The 25,083-nt window shown below is 32.0% G+C and overlaps 1 long non-coding RNA gene across 1 annotated transcript in view; it reads left to right on the top strand.

Annotated features, from left to right (window-relative positions):
* LOC126733711 (uncharacterized) overlaps nucleotides 1-11,780 on the top strand; it is a 45,659-nt gene extending 33,879 nt beyond the window's left edge. Inside the window, exon 2 of the long non-coding RNA XR_007659836.1 lies at nucleotides 11,348-11,780. This is a non-coding gene — a long non-coding RNA (uncharacterized LOC126733711). The remainder of the gene's footprint in view (nucleotides 1-11,347) is intronic.
* The last annotated feature ends 13,303 nt before the right edge of the window (nucleotides 11,781-25,083 follow it).

Raw genomic sequence — 25,083 nt, 5'->3', positions numbered from 1 at the left:
GTTCTTAAGATATCTTCTCAGAAATTCAAAAATAATTAAATAATAATTGTCTTTGGACCGTTTCTTGCATTCCTAAATCCTTTACCTAACGGTAATATATTGACTTCCATACAAGGCGTATTATTTGAATAAAACTGATGTCGTTATGTATAATGGCGTTCGGAGAAATATCTATACTCATGTTAAACTAAGAGAAAACCTACATAACAGTGCTAGTTTCCCATGACAGCAAATGTCTTAACATACATTTGTTAAAAAAGAGTTGAAAAATCGCTAAATTACTTCCGAGATTTATTTTAAACTCAACGTATTTCTTAAGTTAATTGGTAATAAGATAACATCACATTATTTTAATTTTGGGAGTTATTCAAAAAATTGGGTAAAATTTCCTAATCTTAAGTATTTATCTAAGTATTTATTAATGTTACATTTTTTTTGTATTTTCAATGAATTTGCTGATTTTTTTACAAATATTCCTGCCGAAATTTGTTAAATTATTTAAGCTATTTATAGCTGAACTTTGGTTTTATTATTATTTTGCAAACAAGCAAAGAAGTTACAGAGTTCAAGGTAACATAAAATAAGGTGAAGTCTTGTTACAATAGCTAGCCCATGACTATAGTAATGGCTGTAAGTAGCAGTGACGCCATCACCGAAGAAATATGATGCAATCTTTAAATCTAATCAAAACGAAAAACACCTTTTTGTGTTTGCCTTTATTGCATTAGATGAGCCCAGAAAGGCCTTAAAGGCTTAAAAGCTTTTTTAAAGACCAAAGTAGTTTATATTTTGCTCGCGTGTAATATTAAAGGATATAAGTAACATAAAGGAATACATTCTGCGGTTCGTATGGGCCTCCACTTAGGGATTTGAGAGTTAAGAAGCAGGTATATTTCGGACAAACATGATAGGCGAAATATCGGTCAAACAAGTAGGTCATGAAAGATAATTGCTGTGATTCTATTGATATAAACTTCTATTTTATCAATCGTTAGTAAGTAAGAAATACACAACAAACTTAAAATACAAACACAAAAATTAGGCAGTTATTCTTAAGAATCTAAGCAAATTAATCTAGATTGATAGAATTAAGAGTACTCGAGTATCCTTTGGTATAAATTTATGGGCAAATATAAGCTCTTTGACTTTTTTGTGGCTTATTTGACATTATGAATGAAAGTTTAGTAAGATTTCACCACGTGAATTAAACAATATCCTCATTTGCAAAAGTATGAATATAACCTAAATAAAATTAATCTAAATACCTTATGTTTCATTTTACAATCCTCTGAATAACCTAATTTATTGTTTAGAAATATCTCTATTTGTGATATTACTCTACAAACCTGGATATCCTTGGCATGCTGCTAAATGTAATAGCTATAAGATCACAATATGATAAGCAAAATATGCTAGAGGTATTAGGATGAGACGTAATTAAGTACAGCTAATTAACTTCTTGATATATCGACGGTTTCGAGAATTGCAAATTGCACGCTGAAACATGGCAGGTGTATTGAAATGATAAAAAAATTGTATGATAATCTCATGTAATTAAATTGGTTTTACTAATAGAATTCTTCGTCGGAATTTGGTATAACCCGATCGCTACATGGAATATAACAAATTACTTATTTTGCCTATCAAGCCCCTGTTAATTCTAGGTTATAGAAATTATAGAATATAGAGTAAATAGGAATTTTATCTTATAAAACTTTACTTAAAGCTCAGTAATCACATAAAGTATCATAAACGGTGTTTTATTCAATAACCAGTTCTGTTATTTATTATGAAAAAAATGCAAAATTGGTAAACTGCAAGCAATCTTTTTGGTATTTAAGAATATGCTTTTTTTTTCTTAAATGAGATTATCAAATTTCATTATTTATTTATGGGAGATACAGAACTTACTAAATACATACGCTTTTTTACTGATTGGTGCAAATATATACCACCAGCTTTAAATGTATTTATCCACCTGAAATTGCATTATTGAATTTTACACTGAAAAAGACCGCCAGATATAATTTATTTTGGACACGCGTCAAAACTCCGGCTTTTTACCTGCAAACTATATTGCCACTTGATAGTTACAGTGTTTGTGCAAATTTGTTATTTGCCAATTCTGGCGGTGGTTATATAGCCAATATTATTATTTTTTATATAGTTTTTCTAGAGATCAAATCAATTTTTTTTCTTCTTTCCTTTAAAAAAAATATAAAAATGTATTTTAATTTAGTTGAATAATAAGGACAAAAATGATCGTGAAACAGAAAGTTTTATATTGAGCTATTTAAGTTTATCCAACATCAGTCAATTTTACACGAAACTACGTAAAAATATATTGCAAAAAATCGAACATTTAAGATAGCAGATATGGTTGCTACCATTTTCTGAAACCATTAAGCAACCTTAGGGCATCAAATATTTGCACCTATTAAATACAAGGAAAGAAATGATGTTAAAACGTAAATTGAAAAATAAATCATTATAATATAAGGACGTTCCCGAGAAATTTTCGGAAAACAATAGTTTTCAGTTGTATTAAATTCGTGAAAACCTACTTGACCAATTATATCTAGCAATAGACTCGATATCATTTTGAAAGATAAGAAAACTACTAGTAGCTATCTCAAATACAAGCAAATATTATCTTTACAGATGAGGCAAGGTTTTCAACATTCGGTATAAAAAATCTACACATTCAACCGTTAAAAATATAAGAATAAAACTCATTGCATGTGTGGTAGAAACCAACATAAAATACTTGTTTTATATAGGAAGCCCAGAGAAAACGATTTAAGTTATTATAAGTCCTAGTTGATAAATTGAAAATAAATAAGCGATATGAATATATTTTCTATCATTACGGTTTAAATTTAACATAAATTGATACTTATTTCATTGTAATAATTTAAAAATTAATAGCTAAAGATTGACATATTATATATCTTTGAAATCAGGATAAAACTGTGTTAGTTTCTATGCAAAAATAAACAAGGCATTTAAATGAAATTTTTTTGTTTTTTTATTAAGAAATCATCAGAAATCATGTAGTTTATAATTCGAGCACGTATTTGTCTGTTAAAAGATAGTGGTCACTTATTTGTTCAAAATTGTATTAATTTTTTTTTCATCTAAAGGGCTACATTTGATATTCAATAACAGGACCATTAGATTTTGAAATATTTTTAGCAGCCCTGAATATACAGCTGTATATGCAGTGTTTAGTTTAGAGTTATAAACTGTTCTTGTGTTCTTGTCTTCTATAACTATTTTTCTGTGTTTATTGTTTAAAAGTGGCTGGGAAATTTCTCTGATCACCAAGGAAATGTGAGGCTTTAGTTAGATTTTGTTTTATTCTAGTTTTGCGGCATCGGCCTCGGGCTTCGTAGTATGAGACATTTGATATTTTCATTAATTTCTCTATTTGTTTTTGCCTCAAATAATGCGGTCAACTCGTATCGGTGGTTCTGTGTGTGTTGGGGCAGTATGCGCAAGTTGGGTGGTTCTCTATACTTTTCTCCTTTTTGGTGGTTTTCGGTGTTTTACTAGATAGCCATATCGAGGCAATTATAGCAAATAAGAACCGAGCCTATGTATACCCCAACCTTTACATCAAAATAGTTAATTTTTATGTTTTTAGGTCTATTTTTGACTTCAATGTAATGATAAGATTTTCTTTAGGGGAGCATATTGGTGTGCTATCGACCATGATGCTTCTAGCGATTCTTCTCACCTCTATTCTCTCTTTTCGTCTTGGAGTTTTTCTATTTCTGTTATTTCAGGGGAAAAATTATTTCATGATTTTTTTTTTCTCTGTGGTGTAAGGAGGCTTATTGGTATTACGAATCGTGTATTTTATTTTGCTTTTTTTGCTAGCAGCTTAATATCATAGTAAAAAGCTAAAGAGGGTTAGCGTATTTAAAATAAAGCAAGCAAAAGCGGGATATTTCACAACAATTCACCAGACTTACCGGAGTTGTCTCATCAATCAAGGTATAATACTTCGGTTGATAAGTCATAGTAAAATCCCGGGACATACGTAGAAAATACCTAAAATAGCTGTCGGGACTAAAAGGCGAGTTTAAAACTAAATATTGGCGCGACTTTTAAAACTAAATAAACAAAAGGAAATAACATACAAAGTAAATAAGTGTTTCTAGTAGTCTTAAGTAATTCTGTTTAGTATCTATGTGTTTAATAATTGTGTTGTAAATGTGGGATAAATCAGTTGACTATTCTTGTGTATCGTATCCTACCTAAACAAATACTGCAAAATGTGTGATCTAATATTTTTCTTATAGCAATTTTTGGATAACCTGAGCCTTAGTTGGTCATTGAGGGGCCGTCAGTATACAAGAACTGATCTGCCTTTTTTGGAATACCCTCTTTTAGTCTTGCCTGTCTAGAACTGTTAAATACAAGTATCAGTTGAAGTAGTATTAAGGTATTGTATAGCGTTTTTATAGTTCGCTAGATGTGAATTAAATACTCGATTGCAGCAAAATAGTCAAATAATTTATTTACACACTTTTACTACTAAACACAGTTACTTACGACTACTAGAACTATATATTTCCACAGTAATTATTTATTACTTATTACATGCGATTTAAATCTCGCGCCATTCTTTGAAACCAAACTTCGACCACACTGTCAAGTGACTTCCAGTGGCGATACGGCTCCTTATATTTCTCTTCCGAATAGGCTGACTATGATTCTGGATGACCATGGCTGGAATTGATATTATATGCGTGTTTTTTCAATCTTCGGAAGCCAGCTTATTTTCCCAGTATCCACTTTTCAGGTCTTGCGCGGAAAAGATTTTCGATCCAGCTAGGGTGTCCAAAGTGTCCTTTTTAGTCACGTTATTAAGCTACAGGTAATCTACACAAAATCTAATTAAGCCGTCTTTTCTGTTTACCAGTACCACCGGTGAAGACCATGGACAGCTAGATGGTTCTGTCACACCTTCTTTGGCTTATCAGCCTCTTCTCTTTTGACCAGTAGTAGTCTTAAAGCTGTTTGCCAAGTGGGACAAGCATTTCCTGTATTGATTTTGTACTCGACTATGTGTGTCCTGTTTTTCTTATCAGTATCAAAAACGTCTCGATATCTATGGACCAAATGCCTCCTATGATCTGGCTTTAGGCCAGTGCCAGACACCGATACCAGCACCTCTATTTTTTTTGGAATGGCTTCTAAGTTGATGTCCACAATCGTAACTGGTCGAAGTATTGCTAAAACTGCAAAGCAGTGTCGTCACTCTATGACCTTCTTTAACAAGGCAGGATTGACATTCATTACCCTCACAGGAATACTCCTTTCACGGCGTACAAGGTTCTTTCCCACTGCTATTCCTCGACCAACATTCTCGTCATGCATTGCAGGTTCGAACATGACTATTTTACCATCCGTGGTATAGTTATCACCGCAGCCCTCCAGAGCGATCTCGCTTTGCTCTAGTAACAAAGTTTCTTCCGGAAGTAGGACTCGAATACTGTAGTTCCTTTAACGATATAAAATAACTTTCTCATCATCTGTTTTCAGGACTCACTCTAACATTCAACTTGAAGTCTTTTGTATCCATTATGTCCGTCTCGACCATCACCTCATTCTTAATCTCTGCCACTCTCACAGGATGTTAAAATGTGGGTATGGTGAATGTGACTCTTCTTTTAATAAACATGTGCTCAATGTCCTGTCGCTGTTTGTGAACGTAATTTTGATTGCCGAATCTTAGCTGTGATTTTACTATATCGGGTCCTATAATTGTCTTTGCCGCACCTGTATTCAGCAGCACAGTGCGGAGGATTATATCCACATCGACAAAAACACTGTTGCTATGGTTCTGCAACAAGGGACCTGGACGGTATTTGCATTTGCTGGAGCTTGCTAAATACAGGTCGACGATCGCCTCTTCGTATCGACCTAATTTAGTTTTCCGGATTGGCAGGACTAGAACTAGCCTTCTAAACAGGGCCCTCTCATGTGACCTACATTGGCACATTTCCAACACTCCAACTTCCGATTCTGGCATCCTCCATTAATCTTCCTAATGATTTGCTTAACCGATTCCTTCAAGTTGTCCTCTTCTGGAATCATTTTCAATCAACACCGGACACAAGGCTGGTCTCTCCTATTCGTGTTCTATGCAGCTTTGAATTTAAGAGCACGTGTTAGTGCATCTACTAGCTTAGATGGATGTTAGTAGTAAGGCCTGCCTCATTTCACCATCGCAGAGTCCATCCAGGAATGCTAGGCTTTAAATTCGTGCAACATTTGATTCGATTTAAATCTTGCGACAATATTCCAAACCGAACTTCGACTGAACTGTCAACTGACTCCCAACAGCGACGTGGCTCCTTATACTCGATTGATTATAATTCCGGAAGATTCGCTGACCTTCCAGAGATGTTATTATGTTATTATCAATTAAGAAATAAGTAGAACATCCTATAAAAACAAAAAAAAAATCTCCAACTTATGTATTGACCAAATAAGTAGTTTCCTATAACAAAGGAGAATTAAAATTCAGTAAGATACCTCAGCTTGAACATTTATTATCCTGCAATCTATAGAGTACAGTAAAAATTTCACTTTTTATTCCCCAGTTGCTATTAAATTTGCCAAGAAGACGTTTAATGAATACCCACTAAGGCCGAGAGTGAAAAGTGGTACCAGTATATAGGTACAATCTTTTTTTTTCCTAAACAACTTAAAAACGTGACCTGATTTCGTAAGGCGAAAATGAAAAAAAAAAGCAAATATAAGCTCTTGCATAGAAACTTTATAAAAAATTTATGAATCTTAAAGAAACATACATTATATTAATCGCAATTAAAGAAGCAATTAAAAAGTCTTTACGCAGAAAGGCAAAAGTGCGTAAATAGTTTAGATAAATTAAAGGATATATAAATAAAAGAGATTTATGAATTTGTACAAGCTTTTAAAATAAAATATCTATAAATAAACAAAACAAGTTTAATTTCATAGATAATCTAAATAATTATAATATTATACACGGCAATGAATAATTTAAAACGCGATCTTGTAATAATAAATCTTAAAGTAAACGTCTTGGAACTGCTCTTTTATTTTTCAAAGTGGCAGAGAAAATAAACCAATGTTCATAGGTCTTAAAAACACTTATTAATAACAGGTAATATTTAGCAAACCATCTGAAACTGATTTTCTAGTTAAATGTTATTATTTCATATCTTATAGAGAAGTTTATTTAATTAGTGTTATTTCAACCAAACCTAATACAGGTTTGAACTAAGAGAATTTGTGAGAAGCCACGTTTAAATGGAACAGCCAATATGCCTTAAGACAAAACGAGTTATTAGGCCTGCAAGTAAGGCTGATCCATTTATTAAGATATAGATGTTTTTTCTTTTCTATAATGGCGCTATGACGCCTTATTGATCATAACCCTTTTTCCGGTCTGGTAAACAGAGGCTATGTTCAAACAGGTGCTTTTTACACCACGGGCAATTTATGCAAAACAATCTGCATGGATAATCTATTGTAAGAGAGGCGTAGTTTATATAAATTTTTATAAAATAATAGTTTTATACTAAATATATTTCAATTTGAAGAAACATATTCTAATGTCACTCGCTGAGTCAAATGCAGTTTTGCCTTGCAATGAATACACATTTTCCATTAGCTGAATTTAACTTCCAATGGTTTTACTATCAAAAATAACAATATAGATTTATCATGGCTCAATTTAATTTTTTATTATGTATGGGAAATTTTAACTTATATGGTTACCAACTTTTATAATTATAGCACACAAACGTTATCATCGATATGCTGCAGAATGAATAGCACTACCCCGTTGAAAGGATCTTATCGATATGAGAAATTGTCTGGCAAACAAATTGTTAATCTTCACAACTTTGAAATACAGGCAAAAGCTTCTCTGTTCCATCATGTAACTTGTCAAATCGATCATCTTTGCAGTTAAGTTGACCGAAAACCGAACAAGTGAAAGTGCAAACGTGGTTGGAATATCTCTGCATAGATGGATATCTCTGAACCATCTAAAATTCATCTAACTAAATGTGAAGCAGACGACACAACAACTCTTAAACTTCGAGAGCTCCCGATAACAGTACTGAGTAGGATAAAATGGATTGAAAAATCACTACTTGGAAGGCCAATCATCAAGGTTTAATAGAACCACTTTGACGCAATAACCTTAAACTAATTTGAAATTTGTTCATGGTTTGACAAGCAATAGAGTGTAACAGATGTACGTAGGGATATGAATCCTCGGAGTCTTGCCAGCATTTTACAAAAGTATGTCAGATACTTGTACCACCCGGATGTACAGAGCGACATGATACTGTAAGGAGAATACTCCATCAAGAGATAGCAGAAAAACTAAACCTTTTGTTAAGATAAGGTAAATTATTAAGAGTCTGCCCCGGAGTCATATAACGATAAACATAATTTAATTCTAATAGATGAAGTTCTTGAAAAACAACAACTGTCATTGATATTGCTCTTTCGAACAATAGGAATTAAGAACCAACAGAATTTAATTGTAACACCAGGTTTGAAGCCAATGAGAAATGAGAGAGGTGCTGACTATCTAATTATTAATTATATTATTATTATTAATAGAAAACGTAAAGTGTTCCTGAACCAATTACAAGATCAACTCCTGTTAGCTGCTTAGCTTTAAATTCATTATTACGTTATATGTACGTACTTGCTTGGATCGTTCTAATTATTTTGACAATCATTCACTCCAAGGGAGACTGCCTTTTGCACAGGTATTAAAAACTTAAAAAGAATGAGGAAAACTATTTTTAATTCTACTATATTTAATATCTAAAAGCCATCTAACTTACAGATTGATAGCGACCATGGACAAGAAAAATTGATATTTTACAGAGTTGAAATAATAGAGAACTGCAAAAGCTATCGCAACAAGATTTACTAATGTCTAGACAATATGTAGACTTTAGATGTCTCACCTTACCAAAGAGACTTAATAAGGCAATTCGAAATTAAGAAATCTTGAACTCTTTAGATCACATCATTGTGCATTGTCTTAGGGTCTTAAAGAGGAAGAAAAAGAGTGATGCTCTGAGATATCCGGATTATCTATACACTTATGGAGAGGATGCAGGGGTCATTTCAGCCAAGTTAAAGGAGTTGGTCAAGGAAATTGGGAGTTTTGTGGACGATAATTTCAATAAAGCATACATAAAGTGCCAAAGTAAGCTGTCATCTTTCTTGGAAAGAGTGGACCATGTGGAACCTCAAGACTAGGATGCTAAAAAGAAATCCCAGGCAGAGTGGAAGGCAATGCTACTGAATTTAATGAATAAGCTAGAAAAAAATGCTGAAACTTCAGTAGAGAAAGACCGTTTACCGGCCCTTCAAAGTCTGTTAATTTGCTTACGGTAGAAAACAGTACTTATAAGTACTCTAATTTAAGCTTCCGCGAAGCTACAAATTTGTCTCCAACCATGTCTGGTTCAGGTGTTGTGCATAGTGTGGTTCTTCCTAGCAAATGGAATCTCAGCTTCTTAGGAGATAAGAAAAAGCTCTCCTTGAGTGCATTCCTTGAAAAGTGCGACGAGCTGAGCATGGCAAGGGATGTACCTTATAAAGTTTTATTGAAGTCTCGCATAGATTGGTTCTTTGGGAAAGCCTATCAATTTTACGTAGCCTATAGACATGAGGTAACCGTTTGAAGCAAGCTTGTTAATTTATTAGATGAATAATTTTAACCATGTAACTATAATGAGAAGCTACTTGAAGACAAAGAGAACTCAAGGTTGAGATAAAAGATTCATTAGAATCTACTTAGCCATCATGTCTAGTTATTTTAAGAGACCAAACTGTTCTATGTCTGAGAATGCCTAACTTAAGATACTTCTAAGGAATTAGACACCTTTTAATCAAAACCTTTGGTAGATATCACTTTCATCAGTCAACTAAGGTCTTCGCGCAGGAGACTTGAAGAGGGTAGAGAATCCGTAGAAAGTTATTCACAGCCTCCAAAGCCCAGTAATATCTTAGAGCTTGATTTAGTTATGTTGAGGAAAATTATAACATTAATACTGTGAAAGTAAAGGAGAATGCTGATCCTGATAGTAGGGAGGTCATCTGTAACCGATGTAAGAAGCCTGTTAATCGTGCTATAGGTTGTGCTTTGCAAAAGAAATTTTCTTTTGGCTGTAGGAAAGAGGGTGTGACTGTCAAGAACTGTTCCAATTGCAAGCACCAGGAAAACGAGCCAAGGCGCTCCTAGATCGGCATGCTGATGTGGGAAGTGCCACTCAACATAAGAACAATTCTATTTATTCTTTATTGGCCTATGTAATTGATTATGCTTAGAGTGAAGAAAGTTCAAAGTAGATATTTTGAAGAAGCAAGTTCTGGAGTGATAACTCTAAAGCAACCAAAACTATGTTTCCTGTTTATATAATTTTAGTTTCTGTTATAGATTCTGGAATCTTGGATGGGCATTGTAATTAGAAGATTTGTCGAAAGCTTAAGGAATCTGAAACACCGACTTATAGAATAGCCAACGGGGAAAGGTGTCAGAGCATTGGAGTAAGCAAAGTATTTTACTCTCTTTACATATACCAATTTTAAAGCAATCCAGGAAATAGACTCTGTGAAAAGACTTTAAATTTTTTAAAACTTATTTCTTATATTGTGTTATTTAGGAGAGGATTTTATTATAATATTAAATATAGTTTTATCGACCTATGAAACTAGAGCATGAGAAGCTTTGCATTTTTTAATGAATTTTAAGAGTTTTAATGCTGCTCTGATATTAAAATGTCCTATTTTTCAGTACAGGTATTATCGTTAGCAGTTTTAAATTTGCATATTGTAGTTTTTAATTTAGTTTTATTAAAAAAATTCGTTATACGTTTAATGGCTTAAGTGCAATGTTGAGTTTTAATTTTTTACAAAATGATAATGCAATTTTTATTGTATTTAGTTGTAATTTCGGTTTTCAATTATTTTTTTACAGACAATATTAAATATTGTGTGTTATATAAATATATTTTAATAATAAACTGTTTTAACTTTATAAAATACCATTAATGGTAATAAACCAAAAAAAAGGTTTTTTATATTGTTTTACTTAAAAGAAAATAATATTTATCTCCATCCTTCTAAAATAGGATTCGGAAAGTTTATTTCTTGACCCCTTATCATGTGAACTGGATATTAGCTAGTTAAATCTGTGGAGATACATACGCATCCCACGCGATCTACGAATTTTGTTTTTGTTGTTTAAATAAGTTATTTATTTATTTTCATTAACTGTTATTTAATATATGTCAATTTTTACTTTTAGCTTTTCAACATGAGCAAGTACATAAAAAGAGGGTTGACATGGTACAAAGAGCTAGAAGAGGAAGAAGTAGCAGATCTTGATAAAGATGATGGTGATTTTAGTTTGAATAGCATTCATAATACCGATTCAGTCGATGACAAAGAGCAGGATAGTGTTGATGAAAATATAGGATGGCACAAAAATAATGAAGTTCCCTGTTATGTTGGAAAAGACCGTGTAACTTGTTGGAGTCTGTTTACCAAAAATAAGAACTAAAGCATATAATATTTTCCAATAAAGACCTGAATCTATAGATATTAATGTAAACGCTAAAACGATTTTAGAATGTTTTAAAATTTTTATCAGTAACAACATTGTGGAAATGCTCATTAATTTTACAAATATATACATTAGAGAAATAGATCGATGTGAAATAAAAGCTCTATTTGGAATATGTTACCTTCTAGGAGTTAGTAAATCAGGTCGACAAAACGTAACAGATTTTTGGATAACCGACGGTTCTGCTTTGGATGCCATATACTGCACATTGTCTTACAATTTGATTAAATTTCTTCTACGCTGTCTACGCTTTGATGATATCAATGCCAGTCAAGTGTGAAGGAAAACCGATACGTTGGCGGCAATATGCAATATTTTTGAAATATTCCTAGGAAACTGCCAGAAATCAGTAATACCTGGCCCTGAGCTCATACTTTATGAACCACTTATAAGTTTCAGAGATCGGTGTTCTTTTAGACCGTATACACCTTCAAAATCAGCTAAATCTGGCATGAAGGTCCTGTTGGCATTGGTTGATTCAAGTAACATGTATACTCTGAACCTCGAAATATGCGCAAGAACTCAGCCAGAATCCCTTCGGATATTGTCAAGCATTTTATAAACTTTATAAGAGGAAGATATCATAATAAATTATAAGCCATTGATTTTCCAGTTTCCTACTAGCAATAAAATTAAAAAATTAATTCACTCTCACTATGCTCGGAACAGTAAAGGAAAACATACGGGAAATACCTATTGAATTCATAGACACCACTGCAAGGCCAGATTTTAGTAGCCAGTTAGCATTTTATAAAGACTGCACGGTTATATCTTTTATCCTAAGGAAGAAGAAAAAATTTTCTTTTCTATCAATAAGCCATAAAGATGATAGTATTAACCGGGCAATACTGGCAAACGAGCAATGATTGTGTGACTCCAATCACTCAATTGTGTGACAAGTTTGGGGTCGATGCTGTAGATCAAATGTGTGATTCTTATTATGTTGCCAGAAATAGTAGGCGATGGCTCCTAGCCATCTTCTTTAATATTTTGTGTATAGCAGTTATTCTATGAATAACCCAAACCTAACTGTTGTACGGCGCGATTTTTAAAGCAGCTTAGCTTTGAAACTGATTAAATGAAGCCGCAAATTAAAAAGAGATTTTGCACTCCTAATGTTTCGAAACAGTTGCGGGGTGAATTGGTGCTTGAAAACAAAGATCACTCGGAAGAAGATTCAACTTCTGTACAAACAATTGCATCCCAACCAAAGAGGGATAAAAGAGGAAATGGTCAATTCTATATATGTCCTCAAAAAAGAGACAAAAAAAGGAGAAACTATTATTTTCTTTACAATAGTTCGATCTGCAAAGAACATCAGAAAGATGTACCTGTAATCTGCTTAAAATATGAAGAAAAAGAGGATGATTAATCAGATGCACATTTTTTTAAACTTTTATATCCTAAAACGTAGTTTTTTTTTGCTGTTAACATTACATTTTATTATTACAATAAATATTTTATAAAAGCAACTTTGTTTTGTATTAAAACGGCTCTAAAATATATGTATGTACAGTGCATTCACGATAAAAGGAACAAATTCGTTTAAAACTCAGGTCTATTTTACTTCTTTTATTTTTTGGACACATCGATTAGTATTGTCACATGCACGTTTTTTGAATCGAACTTTGATGCCAACTATAATTAAAAAAAAAAGGACAGTACACCTTATTATTTTCGAACAGTCTTCAATTTTAGGATCTACTTAACGTAACGGTTTGTCATGCATTGGTTAGTATAATTGTCATATTAGTTGTCATTTTACGCTTTATTTTTTAATAAAACGCATTTATCTGAGAAAGAACAAGCTGAAATATTTATGATGATTGATTTTGGAGACCGGGTGCGTACACAACAAGAGTGCTACTTGGACTTTCTACAGTTTCAACTTATCCCTGGTTTAGTTGCTTTTTATTCCCTGATCCACAAGAGACTGTCATACTACTAAGTAGTAACGAGATATAGTTTCAACAAGATGGGGCAGCTCCTCATCCTCAACAGATTGATTGGGTGAAAAGGACCGATTGAGTTGGCACCAAGGTCATCGGATATAAGCCCATTAGATTTTTTGTTATGGGGCTATTTGAAGTTCAAAGTTTATGTAAATAGACTAAATAATTTTGATGATTTAAAGCGAAGAATTCGTGCTTATTCATTTATTATATTAGTATTTATGCTTATGAGAATGAAAGTCAGTCATACTAATTATAAGACATTAAACATTTTTGATACTTGTTACGAATATAATAAAGTATAGGCAGTATAACTTTATGTCAGAGTACTACTTATTTGTTCTAACATTCTTTTAACCATCCTTCAAAAATGCGTTAGTCAGCTTTTCAATTTTATTAGCCGTATAATCCGGTACTGAAGTTCTAAAAGAGGAAAACTATTAGAGCGTTGCAACTTAACATTATCTCGTTGCAGCCACCGCATTCTCTGTCTTCTTTTCGATCATTAGCGCGATATAGAGGACTACTTTGCTCTCTTTTTCGAGTTCAAGGAAGTGGCATTGCCGGTCATTGACTAAACGACCTTGCGGATTGCTACATAGATTTCGTCGTGGTTTGTTAATAACCATTTGCAAACGAACTTGCTTAATTTTAATCTTGTAATTTTATGGATTATTAGGTATTATGATGACGATGAAAACGAATTTTGTTTTTATGAATTAGTATGTGACGTGATATGGGAAGCGAACCGAATTGTTTCGAAAAGCCCGTTAGGATTATTATAGGTAGATGATTAATTATGTGGTTAGGTGAGTTTTGGCAATTTTTTAAAAATTAACTGAGAGAATTGCCTTTTGTTTTTATTTACGAGCAATTAATTGCTTAACCAATACGGAATGACACTGCACAGTTCTTTTATCGCCAATTAATTTTGACTGAATTTTGAACTTTATTTTTATAACAAAATATGTGTATTCTAAGAAGTTGTCCCTTTCACTAACTCCCAATACGTATGTTTACATATTCGGGATTTTTTCTGTTTATAATTAATTCGTATTCGTAAAATTTTAATAGAAAATTTTGCTGAAGTTTTTTGCGATCACTGTACCTTAATACCTCCTAAATTTTGACATTTGTTAAATGGGTAATTAAAAATTTAAAATTATTACATGTGCTTAAAAAAGATTTTTTAAGATATGTTTTATGATATTTCAAGTTTTTGTGTTATTTATTTATTTATTGTGTTTTAAACAATTGCATAAGATTCAACGTATACACCACAAGGCATGTCCATAAAGTATAATATGACCGGATATGACGAAGATTTATTAAAGCAATAAAGAAATTGAAGATACGACCAAGAAGATTACGTATTGTGGCAGCAAAAATACTTACTCTTGATAAAAATTCGAGAAACAATATAAAGAAAGGGAGCCTATTTATATTTTGTAAGAAATTATACTGAATGAAGTACTTTAATAAACGTCTTCCTAATAAACGAATATTTCATAATACATTTTTAAAGTTACTTTGCAGAACTTGGGTAAAGGATTATTAACTACTATACTGTCAGGCAGAAACTAGAAAAATTATTTATAGTTCGTCAGTTCTTTTTGTTATTCCTCATATTGTAGGCTTTATGACTGTATTTTCCAACGGAATTCTCTTGAGATGTGAAGGTCCATGACCTATCCAACTCTTTGGAGATCTGCCGGAGGGGTGTCTTGTCCATGGTCCTCATCACTAGCGATATTTGCCAGCCTGTCCACGTGGCTCTTCAGTCCCTTCTATATTTGCATCCCCATCTGATGATATTATCCATTTTAAATTCGTATTTTATGTCTGTATCTCTTTTCCGATTTTCCCGAGTATTTTCATTTCTGTTGTCTGTAGGGTGTTTTTTGTTCTTGTGTTGACGGCTCATGTTACGTACACATTTGGACACAGGTTTTGTATATTGGAATCTTTGACTTTTGGCTCATGTTGGTGTTATTCCAGATAATGTCCCGAAGTCCACCTGATTCTGCTAACTTTGTTTGCTTGGTTTCTTACTTCATCTGTTCTATTTTGGGTTCAGGTAATTTTTTTGCCTAAGTATTTTAACGATGTAACATGTTCTATTGTTTTATTTTCCAGGGCAAGTTTCTCTGATCGATACCTGCATGTTGAAGAATTTTGCTCCCACATCAAATGAGTATAGAGCCGCTATAAGTCGTTCATTCTCCGTCACAATTAGGCTGTCATCGGCAATATATGATTTTGATTGAAGAAGTCACCTTGTCGGATTTCCGTAGGTGTCTTTATTTCCTTTGTTATCCAAAATCAATATATGGGTAGATGTATGATAATTCAGCTGTCTTATGACGTCTATTACGGTACTCGTATTTACGAGTAAGTATTGTATATCCGAATATCAATATGGGTTTTTACCGAAAAAATCAACATTAACCAACCTAATAACATTTTACCAATACGTACATAATGCTTTTAATAAAAGAAAATTGGTTAATGCAGTTTATTCTGATATGGAGAAGGCTTTTAATAAAGTAAGTCATAGTAAGATATTAAATTCTCTTCATATAATAGGCTGCAAAATGTTGAAGTCAAGGGTGCTAAATCTAATGCTTATACTAGCACCACCGCACCGGGGTTTCGCAAGGGTCCAATTTAGGATTTAATTTAAATTGTATAAATGCCTTGTTTAGTTTTGTAGATAATTCAATGACCTTATGTTTCGCTGATGACTTTAAAATATACATGAAAACAAGTTGAATGAAGGATTGTCATAGTTTACAAAGAAATTCAGAAAAAGTTGAGGGCTGGTGTAATTTGAATCATTTTACTTTTAATAAAAAAAAAGTCTGGTTCTGTGTCTTCAACTCCTAATAAAAATGTAATCAAATATAACTAAAAGATTTGAGTGTTATAGTAGACTGTAACCTGGTATATACAGTTATATTATTGATTTGTCCGATAAGGTATATAAAAAAAAATGTATTGTCAGATCCACTAAGGGTTTTAGCGTTGAGTGTTGTCTAAGATTGTTTGACAGTCTGGTGTTGCCGGTGTTGGAGTATGGTTGCAGGGTATGGACTCCACAATATAAAATATGAACTAAAACTATAGAAAGTGTGCAACGTAAATTCCTGAAATATATGTTCCTAAAATATATATATGTTCCTAAAATTAGTTCTTCAGAAATACTTTTAATGCTTCTATTCTTTGTCAAACTGATAGCACTAGACAAAAAAAACGTTTAACTCAAATTTTTCCAGGAAAAACATATTTAAGGGTTCACCAATCTATAAAATGTAAAATTCTTAATATTTATGCTAGTGACTTAGAGTTGGATTTAATTAGCTTCGATAGCTACAATTGGTATTTTCACTATTGATGTATTATAAATAAATAAAAAATTAAATAAAAATAAAAGATATATCTGGATACGGTTTTTACTTAAGAATATCTGTCACGTCGTTCAATTTGGCCTATTCCACTACTTGCCTGACTATAAAGATCCCAGTATCCATGGTTGACGGATTTTTTCTGAATCCTTGTTTTTCTGTTATTTTTACATGTTTGCTAATTATTGTTTCTATGATCTTCGTGAATAGTTTCATGACTGAGGTTAGTAAGGTTATGCGTCTATAGTTTTCTGAGTATTTTTGTCCCTTTTCTTACATTGGAATGGTTATGCTCTTTTTCCAATCATTTGAGACTTTTTTAGCTGGTAAATAACTTTGTCGGTTTAGTCATTAGCTAGGGTCTTTTGACTCGGCTTCTTTATATTTTAGTTGAATCTTGTTTACGTTTTTCTTTTTGGGAAATTTGTATCCAGTTGTTTAAAGTAAATTTTTCATTGAAGTTCATCCATTTGTACAGTCCTTTTAAAAAAGTCTTAATTTATGCGAGGAAATAGCAACAATAAGCATTAATTGTAAGTATTATCAATTTTACTAACTGATGTTAAAGATATAATGAAGATATTTGTTTATGTAAGAAACAGGTTTATTTTAGGCGTAATAATTTTCTGATACACGGTATCAGTGGTGGTTGGTACATAAGTGCTGCGGAGCTATAGATTATTTCTATAACATTTGTATCTGAAATAAGAAAATTGAAAAAGTAGTCCATTCTTGCAGTGGAGTTAATAGTTCAATAAGTATTTGTAAACAAAAAACAAAAGCAAGCCATTAAAGGACCAATTGTTTTAATTATGTAGTTTTAAGTTTTAGTAAAACCAAGTTTTGTCCTATTTACATGTATTTTAATATGTTATTTTTGATTATTTTCATTCGTTTTAACTATTTACCTTTATCTGAGGCACTAGATGTATAAGTTTGACAGAACTCCTTAATCGTTATCCCTGATGATGGACATGTTCTATGTCCAAAACATGTTGGATTGATCGTTTTTAAATAAATTTAGTGGAGAATGACCGGAATAATAATAAAAATAAGAACTGCATTTCGAATTATTTTTGTGGAAAAAATTTTTTAGGACTTAAAAAAGTAAATAAAAAAAATATTCGACAAGTTTTTTTTTAAACCTGTTACAAGTAGTACTCTTAAGTTACAAGTACAACTCCTAATTTGAAAAATAGTAAAGTGCGGTTTTAATTAATTTTTGAAAATTTTTTGGAACTTCTTTAAGAAGTAAATCAAAAATTTTGAAAAATCCAAAAAAAATTATAATTAAAAAAAAATAAAACTAATGCATTTTCCTCTTTCAGAAAATAAGAATTTTTTTTATAATAATAATCCTTATTAAGCATAAATAGCAATAAATTCTCCAAAAATAAAAAGTCGATCCAAAAAATCCATTCTTTTATAAATTACATGTACAAATTATTCCAGCCAGTTTCATTTTTAATCCATTTAAAAATTTTTTATTTGAGGCTCCTGGACTAATTAACCTCTATGGTTTTACATAAATATACCAATTTTTTAAAAATACCGAAAATATGTGCAAAACATGAAAAAAAAATAAAAATAAAAAAACTTAAAGATAAAAATTAAAAAGCTTCCTTCATATCCAAAAATGATTTTTTTTTAAATCCAGAGCATTAAAATTTTTTTTAAAAACATGCTACAAATGGCATTTCTTTTAAATTTTCAAAAAACATTTTGCACATTTTAAAACTGCAAAAAAAATATTTTTTTACGGACTAAAATTTTAAAAAATAAAAAAAAAATTTAATTTTAATTTGTTTTTGTGAAAAAAAAACAGAAAAGAAACCCTTACAGACTCTTCATAAATAGAAATTAAAGGTGCGTTCTATATTACACAAAAAATTTTGTAACCCAAAATAGTAGGAAATCGTTCAAAAGTAGAATAAAAAAAGGGTTTTTTTGACATGGAATCAAACCTTAAGGCATATATCTAATACCAATTTAAAACCTTTTATCCCCTGATGATAGACGCCGCTGTGTCCGAAACATGTAGGGAATTTTAAATAACTAAATGTTTAATAAATAAGTGAAGGGAGACTGCAGGATTTCCATTTTACCTTAACCCCCTATGACTCCACTGCAATTATGGACTATTTCTTCACTATAAAATCTTTTGTTTAACAGAAAACATATTTAAAACATTTAACATATTGTCTATTGATGTATATCTATCACAGTTCAAAATCGCTCTCATAGCTCTGTTTTGAATAGTTTGAAACTCTTCAATTTTGTAGTTCCGCAAATTCTCAAGTGGGGTGCGGCTATACTATTAAAAATAAAACTTCTATTTATTTAAAAATTTAATATGCATTAGGGTAGGTCGTTTTTATACTTTTTCTTTAATTTTGACAGACCTGTGGTTTAAAAACTTGCTATTGGGTAAAATAATCTCGTGCAATTATAAAAAAAAAATCATCAGCGTTTGCACCCCCTGCTACACCCCCCAAAAATACAAAAAAAAATATTAAAAGAAAATAATTTACCTGTGCTATAAAATAATGTAATATAGTCCTCTAATTACGCAAAAAAAAATTATTAAATTGTAGACATATTTAGGCTCCCCCGCCAGCTCTTAAACCTAAAAAAAATCTAGCATTTTTCAACTTTTCCACTTACGACAGCTCTTCGCCTATTTTGTATATAAACAGATACAAAATAACCCAGAACTCACCACACCGAGTTCCATCCCTGCCCACCCATCCACCCAACCATATGAGCAATTTCTAATTTCCTACTTCATAGTCTGATTTGGTATTAAACTTTGGCATCTGGCTTCTAGATGCTATCGTTGTACTTATCCAACCATCTCTGTTAGTAAACCACCCACATACGGCCGACGATGCCTCTGTCACTAATTTGACACATCTTTCAACAGCCTGCGTATGGCAGGGTAACTTCCATAAATCTCCCTCTGGATAGCTGCGAGTTTTAATAAATTCTTCAATTACTTCATCAGACAGAGGCTTCGTCATTGGTGGCTCTGTTACTTTGCACTCTTGCCAATTTATTAAATCAATATATGATTCCGCTTCAAAATTAAACTTGGGAATTTCAAATCTTCTTATCGTGCTATTCAAATTTACAGCAATTTTTTTCTCATTCGACCTGCAACTTAATATTTTTCTGTACCCTAATTCTCTTATATGACGACGTGAGTCAAAGATCATCGTTAGTATAATATTTTCAGGATGGCCATAAAAGCCATTTCGTTGAATTACAGGATCAACTACAGCTTTAAGTTCTTCACTTAAATATCTTGAATATTGAATTAGCTGCCAAAGGTGAAGAGCTCCAAATATGCACAATGGTACAGTTTTTACTCGAAACCAAATCTTCACATATACTCGCAGAATATATTCTGTCAACACTTTTAATTTAGGCGGGAGATTTCTAACCGTAATGTAAGCCCGCAAGATACGATTTGCTGTTGTTAGCCATCTTGCGTGAGATAACTTGCCAGGAGATTTATTCGCTAAATTAGATGGACGGTTTCCAGTAGATATGGCAGTGCAAATCTCGTATAAATATTTTTGATCGCTACTTAATTCTTTTAAATTTACCTCAGGCAAATTAACTTTGATTGTTTCGTAGCACACGACAGGTAATCGCTCACATGTTTCAATAAGTTTGCCGATAGAACCCGAGAATGATAATGGTCCTGTGGTATTTCCGTCCAGATGTCGAACCAAATGTCGCAATGGCAACTCGTTTGCATGTAGTTGACATATTAGCCATTGCAAAGGTCGTTTAAGATGTAGTTCCAACAAATGTATTACATCACCGTGAGGCCCAGTGTTAATGACAGTACCATCGCAGCCAACCGCAACTAACTCGCTAACTAATACTTCATTTTCGGTTAAATATTTTAGAATCGTTGAAGCTATGGTCTTTGCAGTACCGTTTTCAGGTGTTACGTGTCCTATATAGTCGCTACCTCGTTCCTTTAATAACACTATAGGTTCTTCGACAATGATTTTCCTAGAAGACGATTCACTCTGTTTGTTAATGTCAAGAGTTCTATCTTTGCGTTCATCAAAATAGAGAGCTTGAAGACTAGTACCATCTTTTATTATATTTTTTTGTAAATCAAGTCGTTGCATTTTTCTTTGTCGATCTAATTTGGACTTGTCTATTACATAAGATTGATCAGTTTTGGATATCAATCCAACATCTTCCAGAACTGCACTGGCGATTGTTGCTCCTTTTCTACTTGATAATCCAGCTCGGTCTATTGCTTTTGCTAATGCAGGAAAGTCGAGGGTTATGCCCGTAGAAGTTGACGGTTCTGGTTCGAAGTCTGGATCACAGTCTGGTTCGCTTTGCACTGATATATCTGATAGATTGCCTTGTTCAATTTTTTTTTCTGATACATTACGCAATATGTTTTGTTGACTTTTGTCCTCCGAAATATTACGCGTGAGGTCCCTGCTTTTTCGTTTTTGTTTTTGCTGCAAAATTTTACTTGTTTTGGCATCTACTTGCCCTATAGACATTAATCGTGTAGTTCTCTGGTCGTTTAGGAAAGCTTGTTAGGAAACTTTGTATGACTTCTCACAAATACACAAGTTAAAATCGGTACATTTGCACTTTGAAATATCAAAGAGTTTAGTATTAGCCTCATCACGAAATTTTTGAAGGGAAGGGCCGTTCCGTAGAAATTTACCTGGCGGGGAGGCTTAATGTTGTTTAAATTGAATTAAAATTTTTGTGAGTGTGTTTGAAGCTATTTTTAGTTGTTTAAAGCAGCAGTCTTTAATAACAAAAATTTTTTTTTTATTTTTTTTAGGGTTCGGGCGGGGGGGAGGGTAAAATAATAAAATAAAAAAAAGTAAAAAATTAGTATTCATTATGGACCATTTGGCAACTTTTTTTACTACAGGCATAAAAAACCTAGAGAACCGAACCACCCTAGCATCTTTTGACGTTTTTATGTTATATGATATTAGTTTGAATTACCCTGTATTATATGGACAAATCTACTTAAGGAGAACTAATAGACAGGGCTTGTAAAAGCACTATTTAAAAGATTAGAATATTTCGAGCACCAGACCGTTGCCATGAAAAATCTCACAAATTCATATTTTTCTTGCATTTGAAAGCAGATGGAGCCATTTTGCTAAACTAGTCAGAATTTAATAGAGAACGAAAAAACGTTATTACCATAGTAACCAACCATATTGGCCGTTAATCGCCCTTTATACTATCTTTAGTACTCCTATGCATTTCTGATATTTACCGTGAGCAATGCTTAAAACTAGTTCCAAGTCACTTCTAGTAGGAATGCGGTCTAAAATTGTTACAAAAATGTGTTTAAAGGGTGAACGTAATGTGGTCTTCCTCGCTTTTATTTATTAGGTTCGTATTTTTTTTCTTTTGTAGAATATTTCATGTTTGTTCCTTATAATATCTAAATATAATTCGGACGTATGATTTATATCAATTTATATCACATATCACAAATTATGTCAATTAATAATAGAGAAAAGAAAAAAGGTTGGGTATTCAATGCACCAATTTATGAATAAAAAATCGGCAAGAAAAAATTAATTTGTTAATCGCTTAAGTTCAGAGTATCTAAGCATTATTGTGAAGGATTTTTTTGACTTAAAAGGGTTTTTTTCTTTTTCAATTTCGGATGCTTTTTTGTTAAAAAAAAATAAATTTGTTAAAAATTAATGTAATCAGAAGTATAACGTTGACGAAAATTTGAATTAATGATTGTTGTCAATAAAGAACTATATTATGTCAATCATGTGAAGAATCATATTATCTAATACATCTGCCTAAATAAGAATATGAATTAGTGATAAGTCCAAAAGCACAGTAGGCATCCTCTGAACTCTTTATAACTGCCTAATTCCTATAGCTTTTGCGACTTTCTTTTTCTAGTCAACTGAACTATATATAAACACCTCTTGCACCAATTTATATGTTTGTTCCTTATAATATCTAAATATGATTCGGACGTATGATTTATATCAATTCATATTACATATCACAAATTATGTCAATTAATAATAGAGAAAAGAAAAAAGCTTGGGTATTCAATGCACCAATTTATGAATAAAAAATCGGCAAGAAAAAATTAATTTGTTAATCGCTTAAGTTCAGAGTATCTAAGCATTATCGTGAAGGATTTTTTTGACTTAAAGGCTTTTTTTCTTTCAATTTTTATTTCAATTTCGGATGCTTTTTTGTTAAAAAAAAATTAAACTTCTTAAAATTAATGTAATCAGAAGTATAACGTTGACGAAAATTTGAATTATGAGTGTCAATTAAGAACTATATTAATTAAGAAGGTATCAGACTTTCGTGCCCTGCAATCTGATCTTGCAAATTTTGAAAGGTACTGTACCCTAAATAAATTATATATTAATCCAGAAAAATGTCATTCTATACTTTTTAGCAGAAAACCATCTCAGACACAAAACAAATGTGATGTCTATCTCGGGGGCACTATCTTAAACTATGTGGAGTTTATTAAGGATTTAGATGTGACGTTGGATTCCAGACTGCTCTTCGACGTTCATATAGAAAACATTGTTCAGAAAGCTCTAAAAAATCTAGGTTTTATATCTCAAGTTACAAAGGGTTTTAGTAATCAATCATCATTAATATTATTATATAATGCATTCGTTAAACCTACTATAGAATATGCGACAGTGGCTTAGAATCCGATGTATCACAAATATATTGATCAAATTAAAAGAGTTCAATGCGAGTTTGTAAATATAGTAAATTTTCGCTTTAATAGACAAAGACATTTTTTTAATTACTATGATAACTTAAAATTTTATGGTATGAAGCCCTTAGAGAGTCGTAGAAACAATTTTGATTTAATATTGATTTATAAAATTATTAATAATTTAATAGACTGCCATTTCTGTCTGGAAAATTTACATATCAACGTTAATCCTTATATTTTCCGTAATGGATCGACCTTTAGCATCTCAAGATATTCTTCAAACTATTTGTCTAACTCTCCATTATTCAGATGCGCCTATAGTTTTAATAATTTTCAAGAAACTAATTTGAATAATGATATATTTTCTCCACTATGGCTTAATTTAAGCGAGACTTCTACCTAATTTCGTAAAGAACGATTAATATTATACTTTTTTTCCCCATTGTCATTATTCAAATGTATATATGCTTCTTTATTGTTTATAAGAGATACTATTAAATAAGTAAGTTAGGTTTATATTGCTTGGTGTATTTGTTAGGTTTGGTGAAAATATAATGTTTGGCAAAGCGCTTACTTGTATTTAAATTCATAAGATACTTTGTGCTTTCCTGTTATTGGATTGCTTAGTCTATCTGTAGGAAAGCCTTGTACTTAAATAAATAAATAAATATGTCAATCATGTGAAGAATCATTTTATCTAATACATCTGCCTAAATGAGAATATGGATTGGTGATAAATCCAAAAGCACAGTAGGCATCCTCTAAACTCATTATTACTTCTATAGCTTCTGCAACTTTCTTTTTTTAGTCAACTGAACGATATATTAACACGAGTCTTGCACCAATTTATGCAGCACTAGGTTAATATTGGTACTTAGCTCTCGGTTTCTCCCATATACTCGTCTGCATCTATTCAGGGCAAACTTGGTCTTCAGAAATGCTTTGTTTGACACAATACTACAAGCGTCACATGCTCATGCCATTTTCTGATCAAATGTTAAAGTCACATTTGATCAGAACTTGACTTCTTTGGCGAATAATATTAATAGCTCGTTAATTTGGGTTTGTCAGTCTTTCGATATCCATTTTCTTTGCTAAATAAGAATAATCGTTTTAATCAATGAATTAAGCTTTTTTCGTATCATTATTAATTAATTATGCATCTTGATCATCTACATAGTAATGGAAACAAAAAAAAATTCATCCTGATGCTAATAAATACTGTAATGCATCTCTGTCAACATCCTATCGGTCACCCAGCAGACTCCACACTTGAAAACACTCCTCTAGACTTTAATGGCTTTGTTTTATTTACCGTACACGATGAAA

This window comes from Anthonomus grandis, chromosome 3, assembly GCF_022605725.1.
Source record: "Anthonomus grandis grandis chromosome 3, icAntGran1.3, whole genome shotgun sequence".
Lineage (NCBI taxonomy): Eukaryota > Metazoa > Arthropoda > Insecta > Coleoptera > Curculionidae > Anthonomus > Anthonomus grandis.
This window is presented reverse-complemented; position numbering and strand designations above follow the sequence as displayed.